Here is a 23,068-nt window from a genome sequence, read left to right as displayed (position 1 = left end):
AGTTAACATGGAGCCCATGACCTAATCTGGCTGGTGCCCCATAAGAGGGGATCAGGACGGAGACCCCGGGAGGGTGTGTGCACAGAGGGGCGGCCGTCCGCAGGTCAAGGAGAGAGGCCTCAGAGGAAACCAGCCCTCAGGTGCCTTCATCTCGGACCTCCAGCCTCCAGACTGGGAAGTTCACGTGTGCTGTGTCAGCCCCCCGGTGTGGTATTTTGTCGTGGCAGCCCGAGCTGGCGAAAACAGGCCCCCAGCGTCTTCTCCAGGGGATTTGAATCCTCTGTTCTTCCCGTTTCCCTCCATTTACTTTCCTAATGCGGTAGGAAATATGCTAAGCAAGTACCGTAAACTTAGGGGCGGCTTAGGACAACGGGGACGCATTCCTGCATGACGCTGGAGGTCCGAAGCCCGAGACCCGGGTTTGGGCAGGCTGTTCCTTCTGGAGGCTTCAGGGGGGAGTTCGTTCCCTTTTGCTGGAGGCCGCCCATGGCTCCCGGCCCCTTCCTCAGAGTCCCCTGCCTTCCATGAACCCCCACTGCCGACAGTGACCTCCCACCTGCCCCCTATACAGAAGGGCTGGCGGTATTACTCAAACCCACGGGCCTGAGAACCAGGGGGCTGGTGTCCGGGGGCGAGGGGAGAAGGATGTTCTGTGTCCCGGGACCCTGTGATCACATGGACCCCTCCCACCTAATTCAAAGCCATTCCCCAGATCAAGACTTTGAACTTAACCCCATCTGGGGCGCCTGGGTGGCTCAGTCGGTTGAGCGACCGACTTCAGCTCAGGTCATGATCTCACAGCTCGTGAGTTCGAGCCCCACGTCGGGCTCTGTGCTGACAGCTCGGAGCCTGCTTCAGATCTGTGTCTCCCTCTGTTTCTGCCCCTAACCCACTCGCATTCTGTCTCTGTCTTTCTGAAAAATAAACATTAAAAAAAAATAAAAATAAACTCAACCCCATCTGAAGGTCCCCTTTGCCGTGTAAGGCAGGCTACTTGCAGGTTCTGGGGACTAGGGTGAGGACATCTGGGGATGTCCGGCCCCACCGGCCTCGCCACTCCGGCCCGCTAACTCACCACACCTGGCTTTCGCTCAGAGGTCAGCCAGGGGACGCGTTCACAGGGTCTCTGGCTTCTCACCCTGGCGGCGGCCACGGTCACCCCAGCCCGCATCTGTGAGACGCTGGCCGGAGAAGGCCCTGGAAGGGGGGTCTGCCCACCGAGGCTTCACGCGAGCTAAGCGGGATGTGGCTGCTGACAGCCAGGGACCGGGCCAAGGGCGCTGGTCCCGGGCCTTGGAGGTCCTCATAGCAGAGGCTCTCGGGGTGCCCCAGAGGCGCGGCGCTGGAGGGCCTGTCACGGACTTTCCGTCACCCCGAGTGACTGGTGAACTGTTTACAGGGGCAGACATCACTCTGAACTGGAGACAAACCACCCCCCCCCCCCATGCAAGGTGCCTGCTGCCGTGTCCCTGTGGTGTGCTGGGGGCACACGCGTGTGTGTGTATATGTGTGAGGTCGAGTGTATGGGTGTGTGAGTGTGGCTGTGGGGGGTTGACTGGGGTGCACGCAGGTGTGAGTGTGGCTGTGGCGGGTGTGGAGTGCAGCATGGGGAGGCGCCGACTCACCCCTGCAGCAGGTGGGGGGCCCGGGCGGGCACGGGAGAAGGAGAGGCGACGGGGAGCTTGCGGGGAAGGTGAACTTGTCCTCCAGGCTGGGGGGCTCTCCAGGGGCTGAGACGGATTTGAGGCCGGCTTTCAAGCCGCCTGCCCGGAGGGTCCCGGCTTCGGGGCCTGGGCAGGCTGGGCCAAGGCTCTGGGGCGCAGCCGTGGCTACAGGGGACGGAGCACGGGGCGGGGGGGGCTCACCGACCCCCGCGGCCTCCGCAAAGTCCCACAACCGCCCTGAGCGGTGGAGAGAACTAACCGGCTAGTTTCGCTGGGTTCCAATCAGCGACCACGAGAAGCAGCCCTGCGTCAGCAGCGTCCGGCCAGCAACCCCTGGGTCGGGCTCCGTGGGGTTCCTTGTCCCCTCCCCGGTTCTGGGGCGCGTCCCCACCGCCCACTCCAAGGTCTCTGTCCCCTCTGGAACTCGTGCAGCAGGCCGGCCCAGCCCGGCCCTCCCAAGGAACCTAGCAAACCCAGATGGGAAGGTTGGCTTGCGTTCTCACGCGCGAGGACACAGAACAGTTCCCCGAGGAAGCCAGGCCCCACTCAACTCGCAGAAAGGCTCCTTGTTGAGCCTGAGCCCGGATGAAACAGAACACAGGCCAGAGGGGGCACGTGCACCTGCTTCTCTGGGAGCCTGTAGGGAAGACTGGCCCCACCTGGCCTCTCCTCCCCAGCGCCCCTGTCCCGGAAGCCTGTATTGGCCCCCATCTTATCTCTCGCAGCAGAGAGTTGTAGAAAGATCCAGCCAGAGGACGCTTCCCTGCTATTTCAGTCCAGCTGGATTTTAATCTTTAAAGTAATGACGCCTAATCCTTAAATTACATACCTTCCACAGAACCGGGGCATGTTTTATGTTGTTGGGAGTGACCCAACTACGGGTTTCTGCCTAAGGTGAAACAGCTGGTTCCTGGCTAGGCTAGGGCCACAACCAGCTCACGCCGACCTCAACCTGGGCTTAGCCTCGTGTCCTATACCGTTTGTCGTTAGTCACTGGAGTGGACAAGTGTGCTTGTTCCTAGCCCTTCATCTATAGCAAAGAGAGACCTGTATTATGATTTCTGTGTTCCCATTAAATCATAAATCCCTCCTGGTATGTCACTGCGCAGTGGGTAGCTCCTCAGTTGTGCAGTGCACAACTTGTAACACCGAACATGGCAGCCCTGCATCCAGAGTTAACCCAACAGTATTAATTCATCCCTCCAGCACAAGGAACAATGCCCTGGTGGGGAAAAATCATGCCGTTGTCCTAAGAATGATGGTCCTAATGTGCATAATCCAGTATAACTGAGCCCAGCTGTGTTGAAAGAAACAGGGGAGTAGACAAAAAGGAAAGGCCTCCCACTGCTGGACACCCTGGCTGCATGAGGAGGCCTTGTGCTCTTAGCAGGCTGAGTTGAGCAGCTGTTAGTGCATGGCCAGTCAGGAGGGCGTTTGGGGGGGTGCTGTGATGGGGTGCAGACCTCAGGCCAGGTTTTGTCCTGAGTCAGCTAGAGAAGGAAGAAGTGAGTTATCTCTACCTTCACCCACAGGTGACGAAAGTTTATGACCTTTCCTGCCTCCGGCTCCATTTCCTTATCTGTTCAAAAATGGGCAGTGCCGTGCCTGGCCCACACCTGCTCTGAAGGACAGATAGCAAGAACAGGCTGGGTTCCTGACGTGTCGCTGCGGCACAGCCTAATGTCACAGTGCCTGATGCCTCTGTGCGTGAAGCTGGTGCTGAGACGTGGGGGGTGGGGGAGCCTTTCCCAGCTTGCACCTGAGGAGCAGGACACCATGCCCAGCTCCGTCCTGGGCCCTGTGTAGACACCACACCAGTCTTCTGGGGGCACTAAGGAAATATCCTGTCCCTCATAATTTTGGGTTTTTTTTTGGAGTAAGATAGCCCGGAGTTGGAATTTTTTTCGAGCAGCCTTGTTCAGGTATAATTGACAAATGAGACACGGAACATATTTAATTAAAGTGGGCATTTTGACATGTGACTACACCCACGAAACTATCACCCCAAACAAAATCATGAACACAAACATCAACCCCCAAAGTTTCCTTGTGCCTCTCCTGTCTCTGCCCCTGGGGGCAGCCGCTGCCAATGTTTATTTTTAAATTTTTGTTTTTAATGGGGCACCTGGGTGGCTCAGTTGGTTAAGCGTCCGACTTCAGCTCAGGTCATGATCTCACAGTCTGTGAGTTCGAGCCCCGCGTCAAGCTCGGGGCTGACAGCTCAGAGCCTGGAACCTGCTTCGGATTCTGTGTCTCCCTCTCTCTCTGCCCCTTGCCTGCTCATGCTCCGTCTCTCTCTGTCTCAAAAATAAATAAAAACATTTTTAAAAATTATAAATAAATAAAATTTTGTTTTTAAATTTTATTTGAGAGGGAGAGAGAGCGCACGAGTGGGGGAGGAGCAGAGAGAGAATCCCGCACTGACAGCACAGAGCCCGACGTGGGGCTCGAACTCATGAACCGTGAGATTATGACCCGAGCCAAGATCAAGAGTTGGATGCTTAACCGACTGAGCCACCCAGGTGCCAACCCCCCCCCCCACCGCCATGTTAATTTAAAGACACTTTCGATCACAAGATGCATGGTGACCCCAGGGAGCTTTAAACCCAAGGGAGGAGTGAGCATGTGTGACTGAACAGTGGTCAGGAGAGGCTTCCTGGTGGAAGCAGCCTTTCAAGGAGTGGTGGCTGGGATAGGGGAAAATCCTTTAGGGGCGTCTGGCAGAGCACAAAGCTAAGCTGGCTACTGCCAGCCGGGGGTTTGGGGGGGGGGGACAGTGAGTCCCACGGAAGGGCCCCAGCACGGCCAGGTTGGAATCCTCTCGGCCACTCCGCCGTATGATCTCAGGCAAGTTCCCTAACCTCTGTCAGCCCCGATTTTCCTATTCGGGAGCTGGGGATAATGATCAGTTTTGTTGCAAAAATTAAAGCAGGTAATTTACATCAGGTGCCTGGCACTTAGTGGGGACTCAAGAAATGGTATCACCCCACCATCTACTATTTGAGTAGAGGATCGTAGTGGGGCCAAGGAGTGAATAAGCCACACACGTAGAGCCAGCTCTGAATTCAGTACTGAGTTCATGCTGGTCCTCCCACCTCGAATGTTCATCTTCCGTCTTCTGAACCCATCATTCAAAGACTCACTCGGGCCTCACCACCTCCGGGAAGCCTCCCCCGATTACTCTAACTAGGATTCTAAATGCTGTGGTGTTCGGTCCTCTCTAAACCCCCAATACTATTTGAGCTGTAACCACACAGTCTTACAATTCACAGTGTGGTGTTGGGCATCGTTCTCAGTGAGTCTCTATTTTGACTCCTGCGTTGAATACAAGTTTCTTGAGGGCGGGAACCCTGTCTCCTGCTTCTTCGTGCCTTCCGCCATATCTTCGGACCCTCAGCTAAGGCTAGCAGTTCATCCAATAGGTGAGTATTAATTTAGCGAGACGCTGTAGAGAGAACCGTGGTCCACACCACAGGGAGAATGTTTTGAATGATGAGGGGCAAGCGTGAGGCTGTTGTCTGGTGAGCTGCTGGAACAAACACCACAGACGTTCATTCGTCACAGTTCCAGGGGCTGGGAGTCCAGGATCGAGATGTCGGCGGCTCTGGTGTCGGGTGAGAACCCTCTTCGTGGCCCACAGGACGACGTCGTCCCCCTGATGTGTCCTCATACGGTGGGAGGGGTCTCTTTTGCAGGAGCACTAATCCCTCGCGGAGCGTCCAGCTCGGGACCGCATCGCCTCCCAAAGGCCCCCGCCTCCTAGGACCATCACGGCGGGGCTTGGGTTTCAACGCGTGGGTTTGGGGAGGACGCAGGCTTGGGGGCCACGGCAGTCTGCATGCGGTGACGATGTTGATGGTGGTCACGCCGACAACTGCTCTTCTCCCTAAAGGCCGGCGGGTTCGGGCACGTCCCCCAGAGATGCCCAGACCCGCTGGGGGGTCAGCCCGCTGACACCACCGGCAGCCGGCCCTGTCCCCCCCCCGGGGGCCCCCGGCCGGGCCTCGTGGGTCAGGAGCGGTGCCCTGACCTCCCAGACACAGATGGAGATTGCTTTCTTCAGCGCCGCGTGACTGCCTTCTGCTCAGCCAGTGGTCTGACCCGAGGCTCCTTCCCTGGGGGACTGTCCTCTGTCCCACACACAGACTCACGCCAGCAGCCGGCTTCCCGGAGCTGACACCGGCCGCTCTCCAGACCCACCCGCGTCTGCCCCGCTCTTTGATACACTGCTCTGGGGGTGACTCATCACGAGCGGTTCCTGTCACCAGCAACAGACACCCCGAGGAGGCCCGAGAGCTTCCCTCGGCTCAAGAGCCGAGCTGGAAGGCGAAACCCATTTCACAAGGCGCTTTGCAGGGGAAGAGGGGGAAGCGACACGAGGGGGGCCAGACGTCAGGGCCCGGGAGGGCGCTCGGGTGGGTCCCCTGCGGGCTCTGGTGGGGCCAGGACCTCAGCACGCTCGCCCTCTCCTCCCCGCCGCTCACCACCCGGCCCACGGCGGGTCCTTCCTGGCCCGGGGAAAGACCCGTCGGTGGGTCCCGGGTCACATCCCCGACGTGGTCACGAAACGAAAAGAGCGTCACGGATGTCGGCACGGGCCAGACCCGGCTTTGAGCCCTGCTTTGCTGCCTTCTGGCTTCAGCGCCCCAGGCAAGTTACTTAACCTCTCTGAATCTCAGTTTCTTCACCTGGGAAATAGGCGCAAGGCCTACCCTCAAGATTGCTGTGAGGACTACCAGTGACGGGTGTCACGTGCCCAGGACGTGGCAGACGCTTACGCCTAACAGCACATCCTAGTTAAGTATCTGCATCTCTCGAATAAGCCCTCTGTGCCTAGCAAGGGAAATCGAGCTAGCGTTCAGGTCTCCTCTGGTGGGAACAGGTGTCTCTCCGGACGAGGGGTGTGTCCGTTTGGCCCGGTCCGCCCTGTGGCCCCCACAAGAGGGTTGGGACGCGTGTCTCATTCTGTTGGAATCTTGACACCAGGCCCCAGGCCGGATTCCCGGTTCCAGGCCTCTGATCACTTTCTCAGCACCCTGAAGGCAGGTGCAATCTCCCATAAACCCTGGGACAGATGCTCCGCGGGGCTTGCGGTAGAGACTTTGAACCCCGGTCACCGTCTAGGCACGGGCACCGTGGACCGGGCCAGAGACACGGGTTCCCCTCAGCCCCTTAGCGCGTGGACCGCCGGCCGACCGGGCGGACCCGTGGGGCGGCCTGTCCACTCGGCCTCCAGGAAGACACCGGCCTTGGGGTGGGGGGACATTCAGGAGAGAGAAGCCCACAGGCCGTGGCCGCAGCACTGAGGGCCCCTTTCATCCCAGGGGAGGGAGGAGCTTCCTGGGATTCTCTTCCTTTGGCCAAGGAAGAGATAACTTCCTCCGGGTGGCCCGTCCAGCAGCGAGAAGCAGGCCTGGGAGAGGAACCCAGACCTTCTGGCTCCTTCTACTAAGCCTTGTCCAGCGGGCTGCCGTGGGAGACCCTGCAGGTCCAAACAGAGATGGGATGGTTGTGGGTCTGAGCCCTAAAGAGCCTCTGGACCCCACATGTTCACGGTTAAGGCAGCAGAAGCTGGTATAATTTTGAGGCGTGTTATTTGTCACCATGCATCAGAATCCTCAAAGAGGCCCGTATGTTCTGACCAATTATTTTCCTAACAGGAAGGATCTTAAATAATCACCAAGGGGCATCAGGTTAAAGTTAGTCATAGCATTACCCACCATATGACCCAGAAAGTCCACTCGTAGGCGCGAGCCCAAGAAAATGAAAGCGTCATCCACGCGCACACAAATTACGTGAATGTTTTTAGCGGCACTATTTACAATCGCCGCGAAGTGAAGACGACCCAATGTCCATCAGGTGCCGAGGGGATAAACGAACTGTGATAGATCCGCACGATGGCATGTTATCCAGCAAGAAGTAGAAATGAAGTCCTAGCACGCGCTGCCACACGGATGACCCTTGCAAACGTTGTGCTAAGTGAGAGCAGGCGGTCCTAAGAGACCACACATTTCTGATTTCATGGCTATGAAATGTCCAGAATTCGTCTCTGGAGGCAAATTGATAGGAACAGAAAGCCGATCGGTGAGTGGTTGTTTAGGGCTGGGGGTGCGCGCAGGGGTGTGTGAGTGGGGTGGAGACTGATTGCCACACGTTCCAAAATCAGATCGTGGTGATGGTTTCACGGCTCTGTGAACACACGAACAAACATTAACCTGTACGCTTTAATTAATTAATTTTTTTTCTCTTTAGTCTCTGATCAGATGTGCTTTTCCTAAGCAACTGCTTATTTTTAACGACACACTTAAAAAAAAAAGTTTATGTATTTATTTTGAAAGAGAGAGCCCATGCATGTGAGCAGGAAAGGCTAGAAAGAGAGAAATAGCAAGAGAAATAGAAGAGAAATAGAAAGAGAGAATAGCAAGCAGGCTCCATGCAATCAGCACAGGGCTCAAGGCGGGGTTTGAACTCACAAACTGAAATCATGACCCGAGCCGAAATCAAGAGTTGGAAGCTCAACCGACTGAGCCACCTAGGCACCCCTACAGGATACACATTAAATGGGCGCATTATTATTATTATTATTATTATTTGTGTCTCCAAAAAAATGGACACCAGGATGTTATTCTCAGCATTTAAAAAAAATAATAAACTACTTAAAATAATCCAAATCCTGGGGCACCTGGGTGGCTTAGCGTCCACCAGTTAAGTGTCCGACTTTGGCTCAGGTCATGATCTCACGGCTCGTGAGCTCGAGCCCCGCATCAGGCTCTGCACTGACGGCTCAGAGCCTGGAGCTTGCTTCAGATTCTGTGTCTCCCTCTCTCTCTGCCCCTCCCCTGCTCACGCTCTGTCTCTCTCTCTCAAAATACATAAATAAACTTAAAAAAATAAAAATAAAAAAATTTGTAGTAAGTACTTTATTAATATTTCTCCCTAGCTGGATTCTAGTAAAACACATATTTCGGAGATATTTACACAGTTCTCCATAAAATTAACATTAAATACTGACCATATGTTGAGGCTTAGAAATCCAGCTTTAGGGGCACCTGGCTGGCTCAGCCAGTACAGCATGTGACTCTTGATCTAAGGGTCGTGAGTTCGAGCCCCACGTTGGGCATGAAGCTTATTTTAAAATTAAAAAAACAATATTTAAAAAGGAAAAAGAAACCTGGTTTCACTGGATTTACTGTACTGAATAGTACTGAGATACTGTATTGCATTCCGGTCTTTAATCTCAAAGAAGTAATCGTATTTCATTTCTTATTTCGTTATTTTCATTTGGGGGGGTGAGGAGTTTCTCGATGCCTTCGCTCAAAGCTTCTCCACCTTTTCCACCCTCCGGCACATCTGTAAAATGACAGAATTTGTGCGTTTGTCTGTGGCTGCATTGCCTGTGACTGCAAGTAACCGGCCCAAGAATGGCTTCCCTTTCGGGGAGCAATTTCTCGGCACCCTGAGTGTAAAATTTGCCTGTTGACTACCCAGACTTTCAGCTCGTAATATACAAGTTTGCAGCACATGTGTAACTTTAAGAAATAATGGAGAGGGATTCAGTGCACGCTTCAGCAATTTTCCCCGTGGTAATATTTTGCAAAACTGAAGTCCAGTATCACAACCAGGATACTGACGTTGGCACACAAGGTCCAGAATGTCTCCATTGTTGCCAGGATCCCTCCTGAAGCCCTTTGACAGCCACGCCCACTTTAGCCCCCATTTCTACCTTAACTCCTGGCAGCTACCGATCTGTCCTCCATTTCTATAGCTGTGTCGTTTCGAGGACGTTGTCTAAACGGAATCATATGGCACGTGGCATTTCGGGATTAGATTATTTTCACTCAGCATAATTCTTTGGAGATTCATCTAGGTTACTGTGTGTATGAGCAGTTCCTTTTTTTTTTTTTCGTGATGAGTAATTTTCCACGTGTGGATGAACCACCATTTGTGGTTCCCCCATTGAAGAATGTCTGGATTGTTTCCAGTCGGGGGCCATTACAAATAAAGCAACTGTAAAGCATCTGTATACTATTTTTTTTTTTAATGTGACTATAAGTTTTTCTTTCTCTGGGATAAATGCCTAGGAGTGTAATTACTGGATCACTGCACGTTTAGTTTGTGTGTGTGTGTCTGTTTAAGAAAATTTCAAACTCCTTTCCAGAGTGGTTGTACCATTTTCTATCCCCATCACTAATGCATGAGTAATCCAGTTTCCCACCTCATCACCAGCATTTGGTTTCGCTATTGTTTTTTGTTTCAATAATTCTGGAGACAGTGAGCTCTCATTGTGGTTTTACTTTGCATTTCCCTAATGAATGATGATGTTGAGAACCTTTTCTTGAGTTGATTTTCTGTTTGTAGATCTTCTTCAGTGAAATGTCTCAGGTTCTTTGGCTTGTCATTTTCTCATTGGAACTTTCTTCTTCTTCTTCTTTTTTATTTTTACTGTTGCATTTTGAGAATTCCTTATATATTCTAGACAGTGAGTAGTCTATTGTCAAATAGGTGGTCTGCAAATATTTTCTCCTAGTCTATAGGTTGTGCTTTCATTCTCTAAACAGGATGTTTTGTGGAGTATAAGGTTTTAATTCTGATGAAGTCTGGTGTATCCCTCTTTCCTTTTTTTTTGATCATATTTTTGGTATCAAATCCAGAAACACTTTGCCTAGTCCTAGGTCCCAAAGTTTTTTTTTTTTTTTTTTTTTTTTTTTACGTCTGTGCTCCATTTTGAGCTAATTTTTATATAAGGTGTGACTTAGGTTAGGTTGAAGTAATTTTTTTTCTGACCCAATCGCACCGGCACCATTTCTTTAAAAAGGCTCTCTGCCTTCCAGTGAATCGGAATATGACTCAGGTATCTTCATGTGGGTTCATTTCTGGGTTCTCTATTCAGTTCCATTGATCTATGTGTTTGTCCCTCAGCCAATAATCCTCTGCTGTCTTGATTCCTGTAGCTCTACAGTAAGTATTGACATTGGGTGTACTGTTGTCTTCCACTTTATGATTCTTAATTTTTTATTTAAAAAAATTTAATTCCAGGATAGGAATCATACAGTGTTACATTAGCTTCAGGTGTACAATATAGGGATTCAACAATTCGATACATTTCTCAGTGATCATCACAAGCGTACTCTTAATCCCCTTCACTAATTTCACCCATCCTCCTACCCACCTCCCCTCTGGTAACCATCAGTTTGTGCTCTATAGTTAAGAGTCAGTTTTTTCGGTTTGCCTACTTTTTTCTTTGTTCGTTTGTTGTGTTTCTCCACTGTATGATTCTTGTTCAAAATTGTTTAGCTCTTGTAGTTTCTTTGCCTTTCGATACCAACTTTGGAATAATCTTGTCATATCTACAGAAGTCTTGCTGGGATTTTGATAGGAACTGCTTTAGACCTGTCTGTCAGTTTGGGGAGAATTGACATCTTTAAGATGTTGAGTCTTCCAATCCATGAACATGGTATGTCCTTACATTTGTTTAGATCTTCTCTGATTTTTTTTCGGCAGTTTTTATCATAAAAGTCCTATGTGTATTTTGTTAGTTTTACACCTAGGTATTGTTATTATTTTTCTTAGCAATTGTAAATGGTATTTTATTTTTAATTTCAGTGTCCAGGTGGTCGCTGCTAGTATACATAGAAATAAAGTTGATTTTTATATGTTGATCTTATGTCCTATAGTCTTGGTATTTTGTTCTAGCCACTCAGGCAGACTAGGAGTCCCCAATGCCTTGTCTCCACCCTGTGGAAGCCCCACATTACCCACCCCTGCATCTACCATCACTGTTCTTTCCGGCTGTCTCCTGCTCTCCTTGGATGCTGGCTAGTGCCCGAGGTGTGGCTTTGCTCGTGCTGTTGTTCCTCCTATAAGACATCCTCCTCTGCAGACATCTCCCTCTGCAGACTCCAAGCCCACCCCCCCTGTGGGGGCAACACCAGCCCCACCCCTCCTAAAATCTTCTTTGATTCTAGGCTCTCTCTCTCTCTCTCTCTCTCTGAGTTGGTGCATTTATGGTCAGCAGCATACATTTTGTTACTTACATGTCCTCTGACTGTTTACAGGTAATAGGTTTGTGCCCACAGACACTAAAGAATAAGCTTGTTGAGGACAAGGACTGGTTTTGCTCTTCACAGCTCACAGAAGGCATTCCAGCAGAACTTGACTGAGTGATACACATACAACTGTAGGTTTCTGTAGAAAGTCAGACAACAGAATAAAAAGAAAGTGCTGAGAAGGATTCCCAAACAACTGCCATGGGCTTCTCTTCTTGGCTTCCCCACTGCGTCTGAGATACAGGATGTACCGAGAGACCTTCCCCTCTATGGCATGCCTGAAAAAACAACAGCAAAGGGCCCTGGACAAGCTCCGACTGTTTCTGGCCTTGCTCCCTGTGCTGTAGCCAGAAGGGAAGGGCTGCTCAAAGGCTCTCATGCCTCAGGAAGGAAAACCAATCTGCAGTAAGGCTCTGTCTCCAGATCAAGTTCTTAAACAAGGAGTGAATAAATAGGAAAAAAAAAAAAACATTTTAGGACAGAGTGGAGGTTGGGTTGTATTTGGAAAGAAGTGGCAGGCAGCAGGGAAAGTTGGGGGAAAGAGCCAAGACGAAAGATCTGAACACACAGAGGCAGAAGTAATGGAGAGAAAGGTTAGAGTAAAAGCCAGGAGGGGAAAAGAGACAGCGGGGCAGAGATCTTGGAATAGAGAGATGACCAAGAAAGCAAGAGAGAGGAGAGAGAGGAAGAGAGAAGAGAAGGGGGGGGGAGGGAAGGGGATGAGAAGGGGAGGGGGCTGGGGATAGAGCGGGAAGGAGGGATTGGAGAGGAAGGGAGGCATGGGAGGGGAGAGGATGGGAGGGGAGGAGACAGGGGGAGAGGAGAAAAGGAGGATGGGAAGGGGGAGAGGGGAAGGCAGAGGGGAAGGGAGGAGGAGGGCAGAGGGGAGGAGACAGAACAATATAGGTCAACATATGTTGTGAATGGAAAGAAAGCCAGGATTAGATTTACCAAGAGAACTGAAGGCAGCAAGCCTTGGAAAGAGTGGTCTGGCAGAGAGAAGTCCGCACGTCGGGAAAATGGGGGAGGACCGTGGAGAGGCAGAGAAGAGGTCAGACCTAACAGAAGAAGCAAGGGTCTAGTGTCACCACACCTTTTATTGGCATTTGTCAAGAGCCTGATTTAAATGTGTGTCTGTGCCTCTCGACGCAGACCTGAGGCAACCTCCAGGCCATCATCACGACTTGTCTTTGCACTCGGCAGGATAAGTCGAGAGGAGTCAAGGATATTGAAGGCTCAGTCCTTCACCCGGCTACGTGTCTGCCTTGATGAAAGCAAGCTCCAGCTTCTGCTTCAGGGGCCCTCTCTCCCGGGACCCCTTCCTAGCCTGAGAGGGGCCCTACAGTTGTTCGCAGGGTCATATGTTGTACACTTTGCAAAGGTCAGCTATTTAAGTGCGGCCACGTCCACCATCCCTTCCCTGTGTGACCAGCCACTGTGCACACAGATGTCCTGCTAGGACAGGAGTTTTCGGGAGTATTCCCACCACCACTGGCATGATCACACGGAGGTACACAGCCCATGATGCTACTATAACATGAATGCAGGGCCCCAGAGGGATGGGGCCCTCTGAAGAGAAGGGGGCCCTCTGAAGCAGAAGAGAAATGAGGTTTGGGATTGACAGAGCCAGAAGCTGGGCCGGGGAAATTCTTGCGATCACCAGATGTAAAATAGGAAGTGTAGGATTTACTTTCTGTCGAGGTCTAATCAAACCCGAGGCTCTCACCTACTGGGAATATGCAGTCACACAGCCCGTACCGTCCTGAGGACACCACGTGTCTCTTGCAATTCCCCTGGGGACGCTTCAGTGCTGGAGCCACTGAGTTCCCAGATGTCTGCAGCTCCCCGGTGTGTGTGTGGTTCACTCAGCATTAGTTACCTGAGGATGGGAGCGTCTCCGTGTCCAGCAAACAGCTTTGCGCCTGGCTCCTGGCAGACATTCAACACGTAATTGATTGTAAGACTCTTACACGAGTGAATGAATGAATCAGTGAACGAACAAATGAACGAGTGAATGAACGAATGAATGAATGAATGAACAAATGAACGAACGAATGAATGAATGAACAAATGAACAAACGAATGAATGAATAAATGAACGAACAAATGAACGAACGAACGAATGAACAAACGAACGAATGAATGAATGAATGAACGAATGAATGAACAAATGGATGAATGAACAAATGAACGAATGAACGGATGAACGAACAAACAAGCTGCATTGAAATAAATACCTGGTTGTTCATTCTCCAGATGCCATCCGTATAGCTTTGTCTTCACGGTAGGGAAGGAGACCACACAAGGACATAGTCCCACGTGGGGGGTCTGTCCTCTTGTCGTCCCCTGCCCCGCACGGTGACGAAGGCTAGAAATGAGAATGTTGACAAGCCCAGGTTCCCACACCCGGTCTCACTCGCCTTGCTCAAGTCCCTGTGTTCTCAGTGGAACAAATCTGTTTTCAACCATTCCTTGGAGTTTCCTGACGTCCCCGCAGCGGTTTCAACAGAGGGCTTGCTTCTTGCAAAACCTCTTTGGCTGTTCTGGTTCCCTTTGAGTGGGAACCTCTATTTGGCAACAGAAGTAAAGTTTCCTCACGGGTTTTGTGTTACAAGTGGAGTCTTGCCCCATTCTGGGAGCGTCTCCTGTAAAAATACCGCTGTATTTTTTAGGCTGTGACTGTGCGGGGTCTGGGCTTCATGTAAGGCCACAAAGACCCGGGACTGAAGAACTGAGGGCTTCCTTTTAAAACGAGGTAGTGGACTTTGGATGGGATTTTTATTTGGATAGCCTGGTTCTTGGAAATGGGGCCCGTCTCTCTTGGGATATTCTAAAGAACCTTTCGTGCGTCACCTCAGACACTTGCTTACGTACACCCCCGGGGCCCAGCACTGGATGGGGCTTCGGGGATGCAACGACCCCCGCCCCCACCACCATATACACAAAGATCAGTGCTCTCACACAGGCCGCGTTCACTCCAGTTTCATCTCTGCAGACATCTCGAAACCTGTGCCACAACTAATCAGAATCTTCCCGGTGGCCGTCTCAGACTGTTTCTTGTGGTTCAGTTCTCAACAAGAAAAGAGAACCAACACTTTCCCGGCTTCTGCCTAACCTCCCTGTCTGAACCGAAAGGCCTTAACCCACTCACTGTGGAGCATTTTCTCTTCCTCCATCGGTGGTGGTGGTGATGGCCATCGGAGACGGGGTCGGTGGGGGAGAATTTACCATCGCAGGCCAGGCCGATCACACTTTCTTAGTTATTAGGACCTCTTCCCCAAGGAGATCTGCTGTCTTGGCTGAGAAGGCCCCGGGAAAGTTCCAGAGCTCTAAGCCTGCTGTGGAGGGGCCCGAGCCGGCTGGCCTGGCGGAGCGTGCCTCGGGGTTGGAAGGTAAGGCATCGTTTGATGTCCGGCTCTCTTCCGTCCACAGGGGATTGCTATTGTAGGAGTGGCCCTCTCCCCATTCCGATGCTAACCTGGCAATCCCAGCAGTGCTTTCTGGAGAAAGAAGCTGCCGGAAGGACAAGGCAAATGTGCCAGCAGGCTGCATGGAAACAAACACCAGCCTCTGTGTGGACATCCTGCTTTGCTCTTCAGGGTCAGAGAATAGAAGGGGCTGAGGGGCAACAGAGACAGGCTGAGGACAGCAGGCCTTCAGCGGATCTAGGCCTCAACCGGTGGGACCCTGAGCCCCAGGGGCAAACACTCAGGCACCCTCACCACGGCCTAGGCCACAGAACGCGGGGCACACAGGGTTCTCTCCGAAGCCATCCCCTCCTGAGTCCTCCGTACCGCTAAGGCCTGGTTCTCTTCTTCCCTCTGACCACTTTTCCGTGCCCTCTGTGGGTACCTGACAGTCCACGCACCTGCTGAACTGTCCCCCGCGTGGCAGGCCCCTGCACCACCAGCTAAGGATGTCACGATGCGCAGGACCAGCTACGTGATTTATGGGGTCCAGCCGAAAAGGAAAATGTGGGCCCCTCATTCTTTTTTTTTTTTTTAATTTTTTCTTATCATTTATTCATTTTTGAGAGACGGAGAGAGACAGAGCATGAGTGGGGGAGGGGCAGAGAGAGAGGGAGACACAGACTCAGAAGTAGGCTCCAGGCTCTGAGCTGTCAGCACAGAGCCCGATGCGGGGTTCGAACTCACGAACTGCGAGATCATGACCCGAGCCGAAGTCGGACGCTCAACCGACTGAGCCACCCAGGCGCCCCATGGGCCCCTCATTCTTAATAATTCAGAAGCCACTCAGGATTTCGGGGTAGTGACAGGAGAGCACTGACCCGAGCAGCATCCAGCCCAGACACCCCCCGCTCCCCGGAACGACAGAGGGAGCTTTTCATCACCTCATTCCACTGCCCACCTTCCTACGATGGTGCTGACGCCTCTCGCTGGGCTGTACTCGGCCACCACGCATGCACGCGGCTTGCTCGCTGTGGACACCGACTCTGGCCGGGCTCTGTGCCAGGCATTCAGCTGGAGGGGTGGCCGCTCGGCGGGGACACGGGAGACCAACGGGTCAGGCTGATGTCACCAGATACACGCAGAGGCCACAGATCTGCTGCGAGGGCTCTGGACGACAGAGGGAAGGTGCTGATCTCACCAGGAGGGTGGGGGATGGGAAAGTCAGCCTTCCCAGGGGATGAGACACTGGAGCCGAGTTTGCGAGGACGCCTAGAAGGTCGTTGCACAACGAGGAGGCAGAAGCACGTGGTGCCTTCTCCCACGCTGTTCCTTCAGCCGGGGAACAGCAAACCCAGGCCTGCCCACCTCCTCCCCACCCACCGCATCTGCCTGGCCGCCTTCAGGACCGGCCGCGGCGGGGCTGGGTGGCTTCCTTCTTCCCCGCAGGGCCCTGCCCCTCCGCGCCCAGCACTACAGGCCCCCTCTCCTCTACGCTCTCAGACCCCTTCTCTATCCGTCCCTCGTGCAATCGTGTGCTGTCTGATCTGCACCTGTGTCCCCTGAAGCCTAGCACACGCGCGCACACGCGTTCGATGACATCGGTTGAAGGAGTGGCACAGCGTTGGAACACGAGTGTGGTTTGACCCGGAGCTTTATTCTTAGAAGTGCCGTGTTCAGGATGGGGACGTGTGGCCCCATCGCCACGGGCGCCTGTCCAACGGCGCTGGGGTCCGGCGATGCGTCACCACGAGGGCTTGAGACAAGCTGACATGGGTCAAGAGGTGAGGGGGTCTGAACACGTGTCATCCAAAGAAGCTCTTGAAGGAGTTAGTACTGCTTACCCTGGAGATGAGGGGAGGCTGCAGGCGGGGACGCGATCGTATCCGCAGCGCTCTGAAGTATGGACACCCGGAGATGTGGGAACGCGTACTGTCCCCTGCTCTGGAATCTGCCTAGAACGAAGGCAGAAGGAAGGAAAGGTGAAGTTGTACGGAGTGAAGTGAAGTTGTGAGTGAGTGAAGTTGTACGGAGGCACATTTCAGACCCCACAAAGAAACGCTTTCGAAGGATCAAAGTTACCCGACCGCTGGACAATTGGCCTCGAGCTCTCCTAGATGGACGCATTCCGAGGACGTACGAAGTTGCCACCTTTCCGGGATGCTGTCCCTTTGAGGCCTTTGGTCCCGGGTGGGAGATTAGGCCGGATAACCTGAGACGGTGAGCGGATCTAAGGCTCTACAGGGGGACGTGTCTATTCCCACCTCGGGCCTGTGTGTGTCCGCGCACAGGGACGGAGAGGCCGCGCCCCGGGCCTCCCTGGGCCTCGTCACGCTGACTACCCCCCGACGTGCTGAGCCAGGCTTCCGACACCAACAGCCGCTCCCGAGTCTGTGACGCAGCGGCAGAACGCATGGAAAGCCTTGCCCTGCACCGTGTGGAATGTTCCTCCCCCCCTCCTTCCTGTCCGCACCTTCTCCAGAGCCAGGGGCGTCCGACTGGCTGAGCTGCCCACAGAGCCCAGGAGGACGTCAGTTCCGCACGGGCCCCCAGCAGCCGTGCTGGGGCTCAGAGGAAGAAAGGGGTCTGCGAATACGTCCAGCCTCCCTCTGGGGACATATTTGCTGGCATTGCTGTCACAAGCCACCTTGGCCCCGGGGGCCGTAAACACCTCACATCTGGAGGCCGCGAGCTTGAGATCCGGGTGTGGGCGGCCCTGGCTCCTCCTGAGGCTGCTCTCCCGGGCGCGCAGACACCGTCTTCTCCCCGCGTGCTCACATGGTCGTCCCTCTGTCTCCAGATGTCCCCTTCTTGTAAGGACGTCAACAGTATTGGATTGGGGACCCACCCTAATGTCCTTGTTTTAACTCGATTGTCTCCATAAAGACCCTGTCTCCAACTAAGGTCTCATTCTGAGGTCTGAATTTGCGGGGGGGGGGGGGCGGGGGGGGAGGACATCATTCAACCTGTAATAGAGGACATGTGTCTTTTCTGATTGCCCATCACCTGGACCCTGCGATGCGACTTTGGGTGGGAGGCAGGGCTCTCCCCGGGCCCAGACGTTGCCCAGCTGTTCTGTACGATGACAGAGGCCTGGGCCCAGCTGTGGCCAGAGAGACACCCGCACAGAGCTCTGTACTGATGCACATCTCCTGTCACAAAGGTGCGGCCGGAGCATATTCTGTCCTGGTGACGTGGCTGCCTCTGCTTCCCAGGAGGAGCAGCGCCCATGCCCACGTTCACCGCCAGCAGCGGGGCGGGAGGGCGAAGAGGTGCCCTGGGTTGTGGGGCCTTTTTTTCTTTTCTTTTCTTAAACGTTTCTTGGAAAGAGAGAGAGGGAGAGAGAGAATCACAAGCAGGCTCCGCACTGTCAGCACAGAGCCCGCTGCAGGGCTCGAACTCGCGAAACCGTGAGATCGTGACCTGAGTGGAAGCCAGGAATCGGACGCCCAACCGACGAAGCCATCCCGGCGCCCCCAGGACCTTTTGACGGCACCCCCTCTGAGGCCACCTGAACTGTGACCCAGCGGCTCTCGTGGCTCCTGGCTCCTGGGTTCCTCAGCACTGTTCCAGGTCTTTCTCTCCTCCAGGTGCTGGCTGCCCAAATGCTGCCCAGTGGCGGTGGTCTCTCTGAGGCCTTTCCTGCTCCACGCAGCTCCCATAGCTTCCGTAAGACCAGCTTACCCCCGGTCTCAGGCTGCTTGCTCAGAGAAGCTTCTTGGTGGCGGTGCTGAAGGGGGAGCTTGGAGCCAGTCAGACCCAGCTTCGAACTCGAACGTACTAGATGTGTGACTTTGGGGACGTTGTTTGAACGCTCGAGGTCTCAGTCTTCCCTTCTCTGAAATGGGCTCGTAAGCGTAGCTGCCACACCGCCCGTTTTGAGGCGGAAATGAGTCAGGGCCGCTCATGCAGCATTTCACGGGGTCCTGGTCCCGGGGTGGGGAGAGGGGGGTAAGCATCTCCCTCAGAGTGAGCCGTGCCTCTATCACAGGGAAGCCGTCCAAGCTGGAGTCTGGGGGGCATGTAGTGACCTGTAGACGAGACCAGCTCAGCGGGGACTGAGAGGGGCGAGCCCCGCCTGTGGCTGGCAGGCTTGCACGGGCTGTTTTTTGGGCCGGGGTGGGGGGGGCACGGATGCTCGGTTACTCCAGCCCTTCAGGGCAGCACGAGGTGGCCAGCCTGCACCCGCCCCACATTTAGCTCAGGTGTTTCCCCTGCTTCTGGACCAAGTGCCTGGCTCCTGTCCCCTCCCTGCTAATTCGGAACACACTAGAAAGCAATGGAAGACCCGAGAGAAGGTGTTTGGGGGACTGTGCAAGAACCTCGTTGCTGACGGTCCCCGTAGGTACTTTCTCCTGGGGGTGTGGACACCGTGTTGCCCTCCCCAGGTCTATCCGAGCCTGGCTCCCATGGCACATCCCCGACTGTCCCTTCCTCCCGGCACCCAGCACTTGGCAGGAGGGCCAGGGAGGGTCCTTTCCGGTTCCGGGTCCGACTCCCTGCCCCCTCTGGGTGGGTCCAGGCTCCTGGCTGTTAGGGAAACAACCACCAGAAAAGCAGATGGTGGGAGGTCTGCAGGTGGGCGGGGCCCAGATCTTCCTCAGAAATCTTCTCTTTGTTTGTGCTTTGCCTTTTGGGGAGAAACACACCCCGTCTCCCCCACTGCTTCCATTCACCGCGGGGCAGTCCCTACCTCATACATGCGTTTTCATTTTAAATTCTCCAACGGGCACCAGAGAGTCGTTTTTTAGCTGGCTGGCTGGGGGAACCTTTGATCAGCCCCAGGAATCCGTGAGGATCAACAGAGGCCAGCAGGGCTGGGCTGTGTTTGACTTAAAATTGGAAACACAGGAGTGGTTTTATATAGTCTGGGAGGTCCAGGAGCCCCGAGTGCTGATTTATGAGAGGCTTGGTATGAGAAGCCTATGGTAATATTTATAAATTCCTTCCCCAGGGCTGGATGGAATGTTCTTCTGAAACTGCGGTCAGATAGCACCTTTTGGGGGATGAAGGGAGGTTAGGTCCAATTCTTCAGTGATTGAAAAAAAACAGGGAATGTGGGGGAGGGATGGCTGTTCCTAAGAGACTCTGCAAAGGAAGCTGGTCTACAGGGTCCTCACACCCTCCGGGACTCTCTCTAGTCAAGGACCTTGCAGGGGCTCCTCTCTGGTGCTCCAGAGCCCAGGTTGCCCCCTGCCTGACCTCCTGCAAGGCCGGGGACCTACATATTATGGGGACCACAGTTTACAGATATCCACCTTGGTGTCAGGGACACGAGACAGGTCCTGGCCTGGCCGTGTGGGAAGGACAAACAGGAAGGATGACAGAGGGGACGTGTGGAGGGGGCTGAAGACAGACGCAGGTGTACTGAGGGGCCCGAGCCTGAGGAGTGACACAGGACGCACTGAGTCAGAGCCATGTCCCGCATGGAAGTGGCTGCCGGGAGAGCCCCGTGTGCCTTCCAGGCACGGCCAGAGGCTCACACACCCACGGTGGGTTTTGGACCACCAGCCAAGGCAGGGGACCCCACAGAATCAGGGAGCCCCTGCCCAACCGCGTCCCCTCGGGCTGGTGTCCCTGTCCCTAATCCCTCAGGCTGGGAGAGGGGCTGAGCCGTGTGGCCCAACTGGCTGATGACCTTGCTTGAATGAGAAGGGACGATGGTGAACGTGTTTCAAAAAGTGTATTCAGGAGAGTAAAACCAAGGGGAGGGGAGAGGAGGGAACGTTCTCAGCTCTGGCCCACCTTGACCTTGCCACCTCCGTTTCCCACCTATGAACAGAAGAGAACCCCATTGATATCAGTGACCTGCGTCTGAGGGATCCTGGAGGGTGTGTGTCCTACCTGCTGCTTGGCGTCATGGTGGAAGTGATGGAAACGGCAGGCGGTGGTCTGGGGTCTCTGGGGGTCTCTGGGGGTGGTGGGGAGCTTGTCACCTTCTTTCCAGCCTGCCTGGGCCCTCACCCGCAGCCCGGCTCCGGGAACACCTGAAGGAGGGTCAGGGGCTCGTCAGGAGGTCTTTGCACAACCGCTCGCTCCTGCGCTGGCCCACGGACTCCGCACGGGAGCCCCCAAAGCCCGTTAAAATGCCCGCAGGGCGGTTCCCACAAGACGCCTGTGATTCTAAGACCTGCTTCGGCTGAATCAGCGGGAGGCTGGGTGGAAGGCTCACAGAGACGCCTCGTCCCCTTCTAGCTGTGTGTCAGCAGGCACACAGGTCCCCCACACTCGCAAGGGCTGAGCTGGGCCGACAGCGGGAAAGCAGGGGTTAAATGCCCACTCTCCAGCCGGGCCCACGCGCCACGGCAAGACCTGGTTGACGCTGAGCGCGGTGGAGGACGACCTCTGAAGCCAGCCGGTCCCTCACCTGCCCCTTCTCTTCCTGAAGCATTTAGGAGGTGGAATCCTTTGGTCCCAGGAGGGTGACGTCAGTGTTCCCTCCGGCAGGTGGGACCATCATGCACGTCTGAACCGCCGCGGTGACGGCTGGCTGGGCGCCCCGAGGGAGCGGTGGCCCTGACATCTGGACGCTCCGTCCGGCACGTGGACGTGTTGCCAGTGCACGACCTGTAGGCGTTCTGCCAATCCCGGCAGTCGGGGGCTGCGGGGAGGCTCAGCTCCATCAGGCTCAGCCCTCGGCCCAGCCAAAAGGGCCTGCAATCAGGCCCGCCCTCCTCTTCCACGCCGGGAGGGCCTTCCCAGCTGCACTGCGTTGGGGCATTCCTGCCCCAGACCCTGCCTCAGTGTCCTCTCGGCCCCAGCCCCTTCCCACCTCGTTTTTTCCCTTGGACTCAGGGGCGGAAGTTCCTCGGTGGAGGCCAAGGCCAAGTCGCCAGGCCACACGGAGAGTTAGAGCTGCAGGGGTCTCCTAAAGGCGATGGCAACAGCAGCTGTCATTTATTAAGCGCCTACTGCATGCCGGGCATGTTAAGGAGATGATTTGTAACGCTCACAGGTGCTCGAGAGAGGCACTATCAGAGTCCTCAGTCACGGCGGAGGTGAAGGGCAATGGAGAGGCCGCGCAGTGTGGCCGAGGGCACAGCCCCGCGTGCGATCCCGGCCCCGTCACCTCCCGGCTGTGGGGCATCCGGCAGATTTCTCAAGCTCCTCATGTCTCAGCTTCCTCGTCTGCGAGACGGGGAGGCTGCTGACGCAGCTCGTGCACAGGCTGGTGGTGGGCTCCTGTGCCCGCAGAGTGCTCACGACGGTGCCCAGCGCCCAGGAGGGGCTGCGGGAACACCTGCTAGCCTCACGGAGAAGCAGAGTGCTCCGGGCCGTCAGCAGCCAGCTGCAGGCACAAGCCTGGAGAGTCCGATCTGTCCGGCCCCGGTGCCCATGTTCTTCGTTGTACACACAAGGCAACACGCGTGGTGGGGACTGGGTGTTGGGGGAAAGGACTTAAGGCAAGATGGGTCAGGGGCTTTGTGACCCTCCCAGGGCCGACAGCCATTGCGTGAGCTGATGAGAGCCTCAGGGCAGCATCCACGGTACCAAACACCACCTCAACCTGGGCAAGGTCCCTCTGACCCCCGGGGTGATCCGGTGTGGCCTCTGGGGGATGCCAGCAAATGCGGGAATAACCATCTCAGGGGCTGGACAGGTGGTTCGCATCCCCCCCCCCCCCCCATCCTGTACCGTTGGAGCACGGTGCATCCCGGAGACCGCAGGTGACAGAAACCCACCGTCAGGCTGCCTTCCCACCTGTAACCCGCCCGGGTCTCCAGGGCTCTGTGCTGCCTCTTAACTGCTCTTTGCTACTGACTTCTCCATTTTACTTGAAATAAACATTCAAGGTTTGCCTTCCTTGGGCTTCTCTCTTTTCATTACGCTCCCCACTGCTAGGTTTCATCGCCTCTCCAAAACGCACAAAAATGGAGACCCCGCCTCATTTAAACCCTGGACTAGCAACAAGGATCGTTTCAGCGGAGCCAGAACAGAAGGAGCCACGACG

General features: G+C 54.7%; 1 long non-coding RNA gene across 1 annotated transcript; it reads right to left on the bottom strand.

Annotated features, from left to right (window-relative positions):
• Positions 1-5,619: 5,619 nt before the first annotated feature.
• On the bottom strand, positions 5,620-15,757 carry LOC122472198. Its single transcript, XR_006294380.1, has 3 exons — positions 13,948-15,757; positions 13,437-13,639; positions 5,620-7,853 (listed from the first exon to the last, which is right to left on the bottom strand). It is a non-coding gene; the product is annotated as an uncharacterized LOC122472198 (long non-coding RNA).
• Positions 15,758-23,068: the final 7,311 nt, after the last annotated feature.

Source organism: Prionailurus bengalensis, chromosome B4 (genome assembly GCF_016509475.1).
Source record: "Prionailurus bengalensis isolate Pbe53 chromosome B4, Fcat_Pben_1.1_paternal_pri, whole genome shotgun sequence".
NCBI lineage: Eukaryota > Metazoa > Chordata > Mammalia > Carnivora > Felidae > Prionailurus > Prionailurus bengalensis.
The sequence above is the reverse complement of the archived record's forward strand: the minus strand, read 5'-3'. Positions and strand labels throughout refer to the sequence as shown.